The following is a 9141-nucleotide window of genomic DNA, read 5'->3' as shown; positions in this document are numbered from 1 at the left end:
GATTAATCAGGAAAGTTAATTGAATTCATAGAACTTAATGAACTAACGTCATGATGGATTTAGGACCCCGAGGGAGCTGCAGGCAATCTATCTTTGGTTATTTTTGCAAGCTGTGATTTTTGACCTGACAATTGAGTTTTTCTTTCTTTCTTTCTTTTTTTTTTTTAATGCAGCATAGCAGCTAAATGAATGGCAGTCGTATCCAGATGAAATTAGTTGGTATTTTGCAAGCTCTGTAGTTCAGTTTGCTTTCTGGGAAGGGAGTCAAAAGAAAAAGCACTAAAAGCCCTTGATTATGTAAGTATTAGACCATAAGCAAGGGCTCTGCCAGGGTTTCTCTTACACATCTTTGCTTCCCCAGTCTTCAGCACAGAGCTTGGTACATAGTAGGTGATGAACTAACCCAGGGAATAAACGACTCTTTCGTCCATCCGTGCAATGTACATTCAATAAGCTACCTGCTCCAGGCCCTGTGGTATGAATTGGAACTAAGAGGTGAAAAGTGAGTTACAGCCCCTGACTTACAGGGTGGCTGTCCCCAACAAGTAATTGCACACAATTTGGTGTAGTAAAGGTCAGTGACAAGAATGGGAGAGGTTGTTGGGCACAGCAGGAAGGACAGAGAAGGGCCACAGGAGCTTGGGGGTTCACAAAGCTGTGTCTTCAATAGGAGCAGACGCTGGCCTGGAAGAGACCGGAACCGCGTCACTCAGGGAAGGGCGGGTGCGCAGCCGGGAGCTTGAGTGGTGAGCAGCCTCCTGGGCAAGCCGGGGCAGAGGGTGGGGAGCTGGTGGGTGAGTCCAGCCTGACTTTATGTGGACCTAATAGAAGGGTTGAAGGGTTTCAGGAGGTGAGTGTGGGGTGCACGTTTTAGGGAGGAATTCTTCTAAGTGAATGGTGGGGGAGCTGCAGGGGAGAGCCTGGCAGAGATGCTGTAGTTGCCGGTATTGACAGGCCTGGTGAGAGGGCAGCGGGGAAGGAGGCTCAGCTGGACGGGAGGACCCAGTTCTGGTCAAGTTCATTTCTCTGAGCATCCTTTAATTCTACCTCGTAGGTTATTTTGAGTTTAAATGAGAAATGCCATGCCACAAGAATCTAGGTATATATTGTGGCACATAACAAGCGATTAGTAAATATGAGCTGCTTATCATTCTCCCAGGGGCAGGCAGAGCTACCAGGAGAGGAGGAGGGGATGGAGGGGACATCTGGGAGGTAGTTAGAAGGCGGAGGCTGCTGCTCCAGGAGCGGGTGGGCTGTGCTGGCAGCTGGGCGGTCTGCTCTGCTCCTGGAGATGAACTTCAGGGGGGCCTGGGCTGCTGCTCTTGGGCCACGCTGGACTTGAAGACAGAGCCAGCTCAGAGCCATTGGCAGCAGAGAGGCTGTCTGGATGTGGCAGCTGCCCTGAGTGCCCACGAGCCTCACGGCCCTGTCCTGGCAGGGTCTGCCTCTGAGCTGTGGTGTGTGACATCCTCTCCTCATTCCTGAGCAGCAGAGCCACGTGGACCCCCAGTGCAGAGTGCAGATGTGATCCCATGGGAAGGAGGCTCAGCACTGCACATGAGCTTGTGTGAGCCCCAGCGGAACCCTGTCTACTACTGCTCTGGTCTGAAGCCCCACTATTAGTAATCTGATGGAGACAGGAATCTGGGGTTACAGAGAAAGAACGACATACTGAGCCTCAAAAGGTCCCAGCACCTAGGGAAAAAGCAGCGAGCTTGAACTGTTGGAATGCAGCAAACCTCACCAACAAGCCAGATGTTGATCTTACAACAAGCAAGTCCTGAGCAATGGCGCCCTCTGTGGCCAGGTCCTAGCCAGCAAACCACGAGGCCCCAGCAAGGCGCAAGCGCAGAATTGAGCACTGGAGCCTGACTCCAGCCTGCCCTCTGCCACTGTCCCTCTAAACACGGATGCCCAGCCCCCTGGGCTGCTGCTGCTCACTCTCAGAGTGCCGGTGCTCTCCCCTAACTGTGCATTCCTTGCTGGACCCCACAGCTTTCCACTCTGACAGAGCCCACTGACCCTTGAGTGCATCTCTGCTTTCCTAAAGGGGTTTCTCTCTGTGCCTCTTACTTTTGCATCCTTAAGTCAATTTCTGTGATGTTTATCAAGAACCCCCTGGGTCTGAGTTGAGGTCCCTCTCTCCCTGGACTCGTTGCACCTCCTCAGGTGACAGAATCACTTAGATTTAAAAGCTCTATGTCTCCATTGAATGCAAAACCGTCAGGGAAAGGTATTATTATTAAAGGAAGGGTTAACAATTATAATGGAATAACATCAGCCAACATAGGTGGAGAACTGTTTGGTACCAGGCAATGTGATGGTACCTTTTATTCACTGCCTCATTTAATTTTCAAACAGTTCTGTAAGGTGATGTTGTTATGCATGCAGACATGCGGGTTCAGAGAAGTTAAGAAACTTGGCTAAACACACACAGCATGCATCTTTGGTAGCGCTAGACAGAACTATGGTGAGAGAGGGAGAATGAGAGCTGGAGAGAGGTGGATGTCAGATGTGGGATGTTGGATAGGTGGTCCTGGAGTGGAAAGAAAAGGGGGAGTGTAGAATTGGCCAGGACTGGCCCTGCTTGCCTCCTAGTCATTGCATTTACAGATCGGCCCTTCCCTGATTCTGCCAGCTCTTATCTTAGTCTGGAGGCACGGGGATGAAGGCATGTGGGGCACACGGGGCTCCTGAGACAGGTTGGGTTTGAGAGCTAAGACAGAACTGCCTAAGAGATTTGGTCTTATCCATGCTCCTCCAGCCACAGTCACAGAGCCCAACAGATGCCCCGAGGGCTGGCTGGGCACTGGTCTTCTCTGCAAGGCTCAGGGCCTGGCACTCGGCCCCACAGAGCCCTGCAAACCCTGCTTCCAGTGATGAAGGAGCCTGTACGTGGAGGAGGGGCAGAGGAGAAGCCAACGCAGCCGAGCCTCAGGGTTTACCAGTGGCTGCTGGCCTAGCCCTCCTGGGCCATCTGCAATTCCAATCCCACATTCTGTTTCCAGCTGGGAAGTGGGCAGAGAAGACAAGACAGAGAAGGCACTCGGCCGTTGTTCAGGGTCACGGTGAGACATGTTCCTCAGGGTCAGGTGGCTGGATGGTCTCCAAGGGGTGTATTGTCCCAGCAGCCAGAGCGCCGGGGAGCAGGCAGCTGCTGCAGCTCTGAGAGGGCCTCAGAGAAGGCACTGGGGGGTCTGTGTGTGGCCCCGCAGGGACCTCGGACCTCGGACCTTCTAGGGCCTCAGCTTACTCAGGTTGTGATATAGATCAGGTGAAGAGTTTTCAAGCTGTCCTGGGGAGACGTGAAGACCACGGAAAGGAATAACTTGTTCCCACACCCAAAATGGCTGTACGTGTCGTGCTGGGATGAAGGCGGTCACAGTGAGCCATTCCTGAGGATCAGCACCTCCTGCCCTCCTAAGTAAGGGGATGGGTGGCTAAAGACCTAAAAGAGATTTCTGCCTTGATGGGTAAACAATTTCGAGCCACAGCATGGTGACTTTGAGGGGTTAAGTGGTAAATCGTGTGCATGTACAGGGAATGGATTTTGGCCCAAACAAAATCGAGATGAACAATGTCGTCGCCGGTCTTAAGTGGGAGAGAGAAAGTCATTAAGGACGTGACGTGGCTTTCTCTGGTTGCATGGTGTCAGCACTCAACAGAGTCACAGGACAAAGTCACCTGTGCTGACACGAGCCTTGTATGACACGGGCCAGCTTCTCAGCATGACGCGCAGCTCCTGTTGTGGTTTGGGTCACTCTTACTGGGCGTCCTGTGTCCCTAGGCATGTCTTCCAACTTCTGTGAGCCTCTGTTCCGTCACCTGTGCGAGGGAGAACAGGAGTCCACAGCTGCTGTCACACCCACGTGCGGGCAGCAGGTGCAGGTGTGTGTGTCTGGGAAGCCGCTGGTGCTGTCCTGGGTGTGGCAGGTCCTCCCTCCAGCTGTCCTCCCATGCAAACAGGCAGACCCGAGGCTCCGACATGGGAGGACACGGTCGGCTTTCCCGTGGGCATGACAGTTGTCCCACAGGCCACAGAGTTGAACCACGCTGAGGAAAAGGCGGGGCTCGGGCCAGCATGTGGACTCACTGGGGACACTCCTCCGGGTAAGACGGGCACCTGGTGATCATCCATGGCCTCCTTTGTGAGACTTGCTGCTGCCTGGCAGCCATGACATCTCATAAGACGTTGGTCAAACTTTATAATCGTGTCTTGCGCTCATTCCCATCCAGCCCACAGGAGGCAGTGGGTAGGGATCAGAAACAGGAGTCTCGGAACCAGGTCTCAGAACCACGTCCCCAAAGCTGCGGTTGGAGCCTTTTCTCTTCAAGGCTGTAACGCAGTGTCACTCGGTTTGGAGGGGAAGGCGTGTGGGCAGGAGTGGACGAAGGCTGGGGCTCGGCAAGGAAGGAGCGAGGCTGCACTTGTCACACACGTCCGACACCTTTTCCAATTAAGCTGTGGCACTGGGATTCTTCCTGGGTGTTCGGGTTTCCTCTGGGTCTCGGGTGCTTGTGACTGCAGGTTGTGGGGAGGCCTGGAGGCCCCCTGGGAGGCTCTGCCTGCAGTTAGATGACAGGGGCATCAACTCTCCCAGCTTGCAGCCTCCTAGGGACAGCTCTGGAGAGAGGTGGCCTGGAGCCCAGTTAGGGTACACTCAGGGCTTGGGGCCGGCAGCACTGTGAGCACCTGGGATGCTCTTTTCCAGAGACCGCGTGGGCTGGTGTGGCAGAGGCATCTGAGCACCAAGGCACAAGGCCCTTGTCTGATGTGCTAGAAGCTTCTGGAGAGTCGCGCAAGCTTTTCCCTTCTCATGTCCTCCATCTGCAATGTGTGGAGGACGCAGTGTGGTCTCTTCTCAGACGGGCCTGATCATCCCAGACGCTGTGACGCAGTGGAGACAGGGAAACAGGAGGGCACAGGACAAGTGCCAGACGCCCCAGGCTGCCGTGGCCATCTGGGCTGCTTGCAGGAGAGGAAGTGGCTGGAGATGCCACCTAGCAGGCTCCAGGGATGAGTGAGGGGTGGCAACCTAAGGCAGTATTGGGTGGTGGCTGGGACTCAGACCCAGGCCCTGCTGCCTGGGCACATGGTCCCACCTCTCAGTCCCAGGTCCATCAGCTGTAGAATGGGAGGAGTGACATATTTCCACCTGGGTGGTCACAGGGGTGACACATGAGAGTGTGTGGGTGGCAGGCTGCTGTGCTGGGGACCTCGTGAGAGCAGCACATGCATGGGCGTGATGGCTGGGTGTGAGGGGCAACCACGTGCACAGGAGACTCGACCCTTCTGTGTGTAAGACCCTCCCCAAGTTCCTCAAGCCCTGAACAGTGGAGCCAGGAGGGAGACACAAAATCGTGACAGTGTTTGGATTCATCATACGGAGGTACTGACCTGTCTACAGTATAGAAGTTCCTTCAGGAAGGGTGTGGCCCTTTCAGAGGGGGTTGGTCATATTGAGTGAATTTCTTTTAGGGTGGCCTTAGAGGTGGTGGGCAAGGATGGCCATCCTTCATGTATTAATTCAGCAAACTCTTACTGAGCACGTGCCTGTGGCACGAGGAAGGCTAGGAGACGCGGAGACAGCCGGGAGCGGACCAGTCCACCCCGGAGGTGCCTGAGAATTAAGGGAGAAGACCCTACGAGAGCGCATTTCGTGTGTCGAGTGAAGAGACAGATGCTGGGAGGACCAGCCCTGCCCTGAGCCAAAGGGCTGTGGAGCGAGGCCAGGAGGGAGCCCAGGGAGACAAAGGGGGCAGCACCCTGTTCAGGAGGGCCTGAGACAGTGGCCGCTCTGCACAGCTCACGGGATTTGCACTCACCGCCCTCTGGCTCTCCATCATCCAGCACCCATCTCTGCTCTGAGAAATGCCCACTCTTCAACCAGGACACACCAAAGTCAGGCAGCTAGGGTCCCCAGGGTCACAGTGGGGTGAGGCAGAGGTGACCAGCTCCCACTGTCCTGTCCTGCCCCTGCCCCTGGTCCCGGTGCGAGTGTGGCTGTTAGTGTGGGAGCCGGGTGGGGAGGGGCTGGGCACAGGGTCTGGCTCAGAGCACTGGTAACAGCCCTCGTTTGGCAGAGTGTGCAGTGACTCGGGTCTATTATCTTCACAGCTCACAGTTTCATGGGACATTTGTGCAGACGAGATTGATCAGCAGCGGGAGGAAAATAGCCGTTGCCTAGGCAACCAGCCGATGACTCATCCTGGCTTTGAAGCAGCCAAAGCCCTGAGACTGCAGTAATTTTCCGGATGCTCGGCCGCCCTCTCCCTCTCCCCCACCTCCATCCTTCACTGCCTTCTGCACACCCATGTCCCCAGGTCCCTTAACGCTGTTGGCCGCCCATGTGTCCTGTGCTCTCTGGGATGGTGCCACAGGCCCCCTCCCCCCATCGTCTATGATGGGACCTGCCGCTCTTTGCTCTCTGGGTCTTGGGTGCCCGTGACTGCAGGTTGTGGGGGGGGCTCTGTGGGGACGGTCTCAGCGATGGCCACACTGCACAGGCTCCATGCTGCACAGGCTCCAGGCTGCACGGACTCCACACTGCACAGGCTCCACGCTGCACAGGTTCCAGGCTGCACGGGCCCCACACTGCACAGGCTCCACGCTGCACAGGTTCCAGGCTGCACGGGCCCCACACTGCACAGGCCCCACGCTGCACGGGCTCCACGCTGCACGGGCTCCACACTGTGGAGCCCCGTGACCTCCTTCAGGTCCTGCAGCAGCTCCCCCTCACTGAACCTGACCTAAGCTCAGCCTCTGTGTCAGTGGCCTGCAGTGTGCTCCCCCAGGGACAGCTGGGTCAGGTTTTCCAGGCCCTTCTTAGGGACCCATCATGATCCTCTCTTAGGACAGCTCCCCTCCCACGGCCTTTTAGTTAATGAAGGACTAGGCCTGTGACCTCAAGACCCAAAGGAAGCAGATCTTGAATTAGCCCTCTGAGGGGCCAGGCAGTGGGGCGCAGGTGGCACCTCTGCCAAAGGTGATGTCCTTTGCCCAGCACCGTGCTGTTGCCCGTCCTGACTTGAAAAATCATGTTGGATGTGAGTGCCAAGCTCCCAATCCCATCTGTCACGTGCAGCCCACACATGTGCGTATGCACACGACACATTACACATCACATGTGGCACACACACTACATGCCACACACCATACATGACACACATACACCAATCCTCCCCACCACACACATGTGCACATACATACATACACACACCCCACGCATGTACACACAACAATCAACACACAATACATACCACATACACACAGTACACGGCACACACCCTGCTTACCACACATTATACGTGACACACACCATGCCCACACACCACACATGGGCACACACACACAATGCCCCTCATCACACAGGGCACCCCCACTCTGAGCACCCTGGCAGCTGATGGAGGTTGGCGCCTCACCCTTACTTCTGGGTGGCAGGTGTCCACGTGTGCTGACGTGGTCCTGGGTGGTAGCTGACAGTCAGAAGGAGTCCGTCAAGCTGACCACACTTCTGGGGGAGCAGGTGCTGGAGCCCGGGAGAGGACAGGGTGCAGCTGCCCCAGGAGCTCACCCTTGGGTCCCTGGGCGGCCAGGTGCCTTTCTGTGAGCCCCGTGGCTCAGGCCTGTGACGTCTTTCCAACTGGTGCTCGCTCTGTCTGGCCTCACTGCCACTCTGCCTTGGGAACGCCAGCCCCAAAGCCACCAGAGTCAGGCTGTGCCCACTCCCTGTGTCCCGCCCAGCACATAGTGTCCTCCTGGTTGCTGGCATGTTGGGGACCAGCCTGCCTCGGGCACCTCCTGGTCTGAGAAGCTGTGCGGCCCAGGGCGCACCCTCCAGCTCTCTGAACACTCAGGTACGGAAGCATGAACCTCCTGTGGGCAGGACTGTTGGGTGGGGCTCCAACCCTCTGCCAAGGGCAGGCCGCCTTTGTACTGCGCCCGGTGGCGCTCGCCCCACGACGCTGGCTTGCCCAGGGGCGGCAGGTGCCGCTCTCACCCAGTGGCCCCCTCGGGTTTTGAACGCGTTTACAGATCACGTCTTTATTCACTTGGTTCCTCATTCAGCAGAGATGCGTTCGGTGCCTGTGCGCTCAGACCTGGGAGTGTTTCCAGAAGCAAAGGGCCGTGCCCGCACTGGGCTGTGCTCCTCGGGGAAGGCAGAACCCGCGGGCACACAGGCCGGGGGGCTTTGCCAATGGGCAGGAGGGCTGGAGGGCAGGGAGCTGAGACCATGAGGCAGGAGCTCTGAGCCAGGGGTGGCAGGTGGGACCAGGGAGGGAAAGGGGGTCAGCAGGACGGCGGGGGGGGGGTGACAGGGAGGAGCTCTAGGCAGAGGGACTGGATGGAGGGGACGGTGCTCCTGAGAAGCAGGGCTCAGCTGAGCTGGGACAGGGAAGGAGCCCCAGGGTCTGCCAAGTGGCACAGGATGCCGTGGGGGGGTCTCCAGGCCAGTGGCAGGTTGGCCCAGTGGGGGAGCACGTGGTCCCTTCCCGTCTGTGCCTTTCCCCCTCCTGCCCATCCTCCCCATGTGCCCCTGTCCTCCTGAGCAGGGTGGTGAGCCACTGGTTATCTGCTCAGGAGCCACATGTCAAAGGGTCAGGTGAGGGGAGCCCTGCAGCCTGGACTGCTTTGACCTTGGTCTCGCAGCAGTGTCCTGGTCTTCCTGGCCACGGTTGTGCTGCTGGTGTTGGTGGCTGTGGTCTGCTGCTTGTGCCCTTGGGACCTGCTTCTCTGCCTCTCTTCTCAAGTTGGTCAGGGCCAGCTGCTGCCCCAGGACCACCTTGCCTCGGCTCTTGCTCTACCTCTGCCACGTGGCTGCCGTGGCCTTTGTCTGAGTGTCGGCCTGGAGCCCAGGAAGCTTGGTCTTCTGATCCCTGCTCCTGTGAGTCCTGCAAGCCGTTGGCTGTCAGCTGGTGCTCACTGTTTATGGGACCTTACAGAAGCTGAGGAAGGTGGTCTGGGCCTTCTGTTTCCCACCACAGAACAGAGCCCATGGGAGAGGATGCGCCAGGGAACCCTGTATTCTGGGCAGCCAGACTTGGTTCTGGTTTAATCCAATAGAAAGGATGAAGAGAGCCTGAAACCCCTGTCCTGCTTGCCCGTGGCTTGCTGCAAAGCCCCATTTTCAAAGTAAAAAA

The 9141-nt window shown here is 57.0% G+C and overlaps 1 long non-coding RNA gene across 1 annotated transcript; it reads left to right on the top strand.

Annotated features, from left to right (window-relative positions):
• Positions 1 to 3155: 3155 nt before the first annotated feature.
• Positions 3156 to 9009, top strand: LOC308651936. Its single transcript, XR_014022693.1, has 3 exons — positions 3156 to 3424; positions 3788 to 3888; positions 6119 to 9009. It is a non-coding gene; the product is annotated as an uncharacterized lncRNA (long non-coding RNA).
• The last annotated feature ends 132 nt before the right edge of the window (positions 9010 to 9141 follow it).

Source organism: Spermophilus citellus (genome assembly GCF_964194105.1).
Source record: "Spermophilus citellus genome assembly, chromosome: 6".
NCBI classification, from domain to species: Eukaryota; Metazoa; Chordata; class Mammalia; order Rodentia; family Sciuridae; genus Spermophilus; species Spermophilus citellus.
This window is presented reverse-complemented; position numbering and strand designations above follow the sequence as displayed.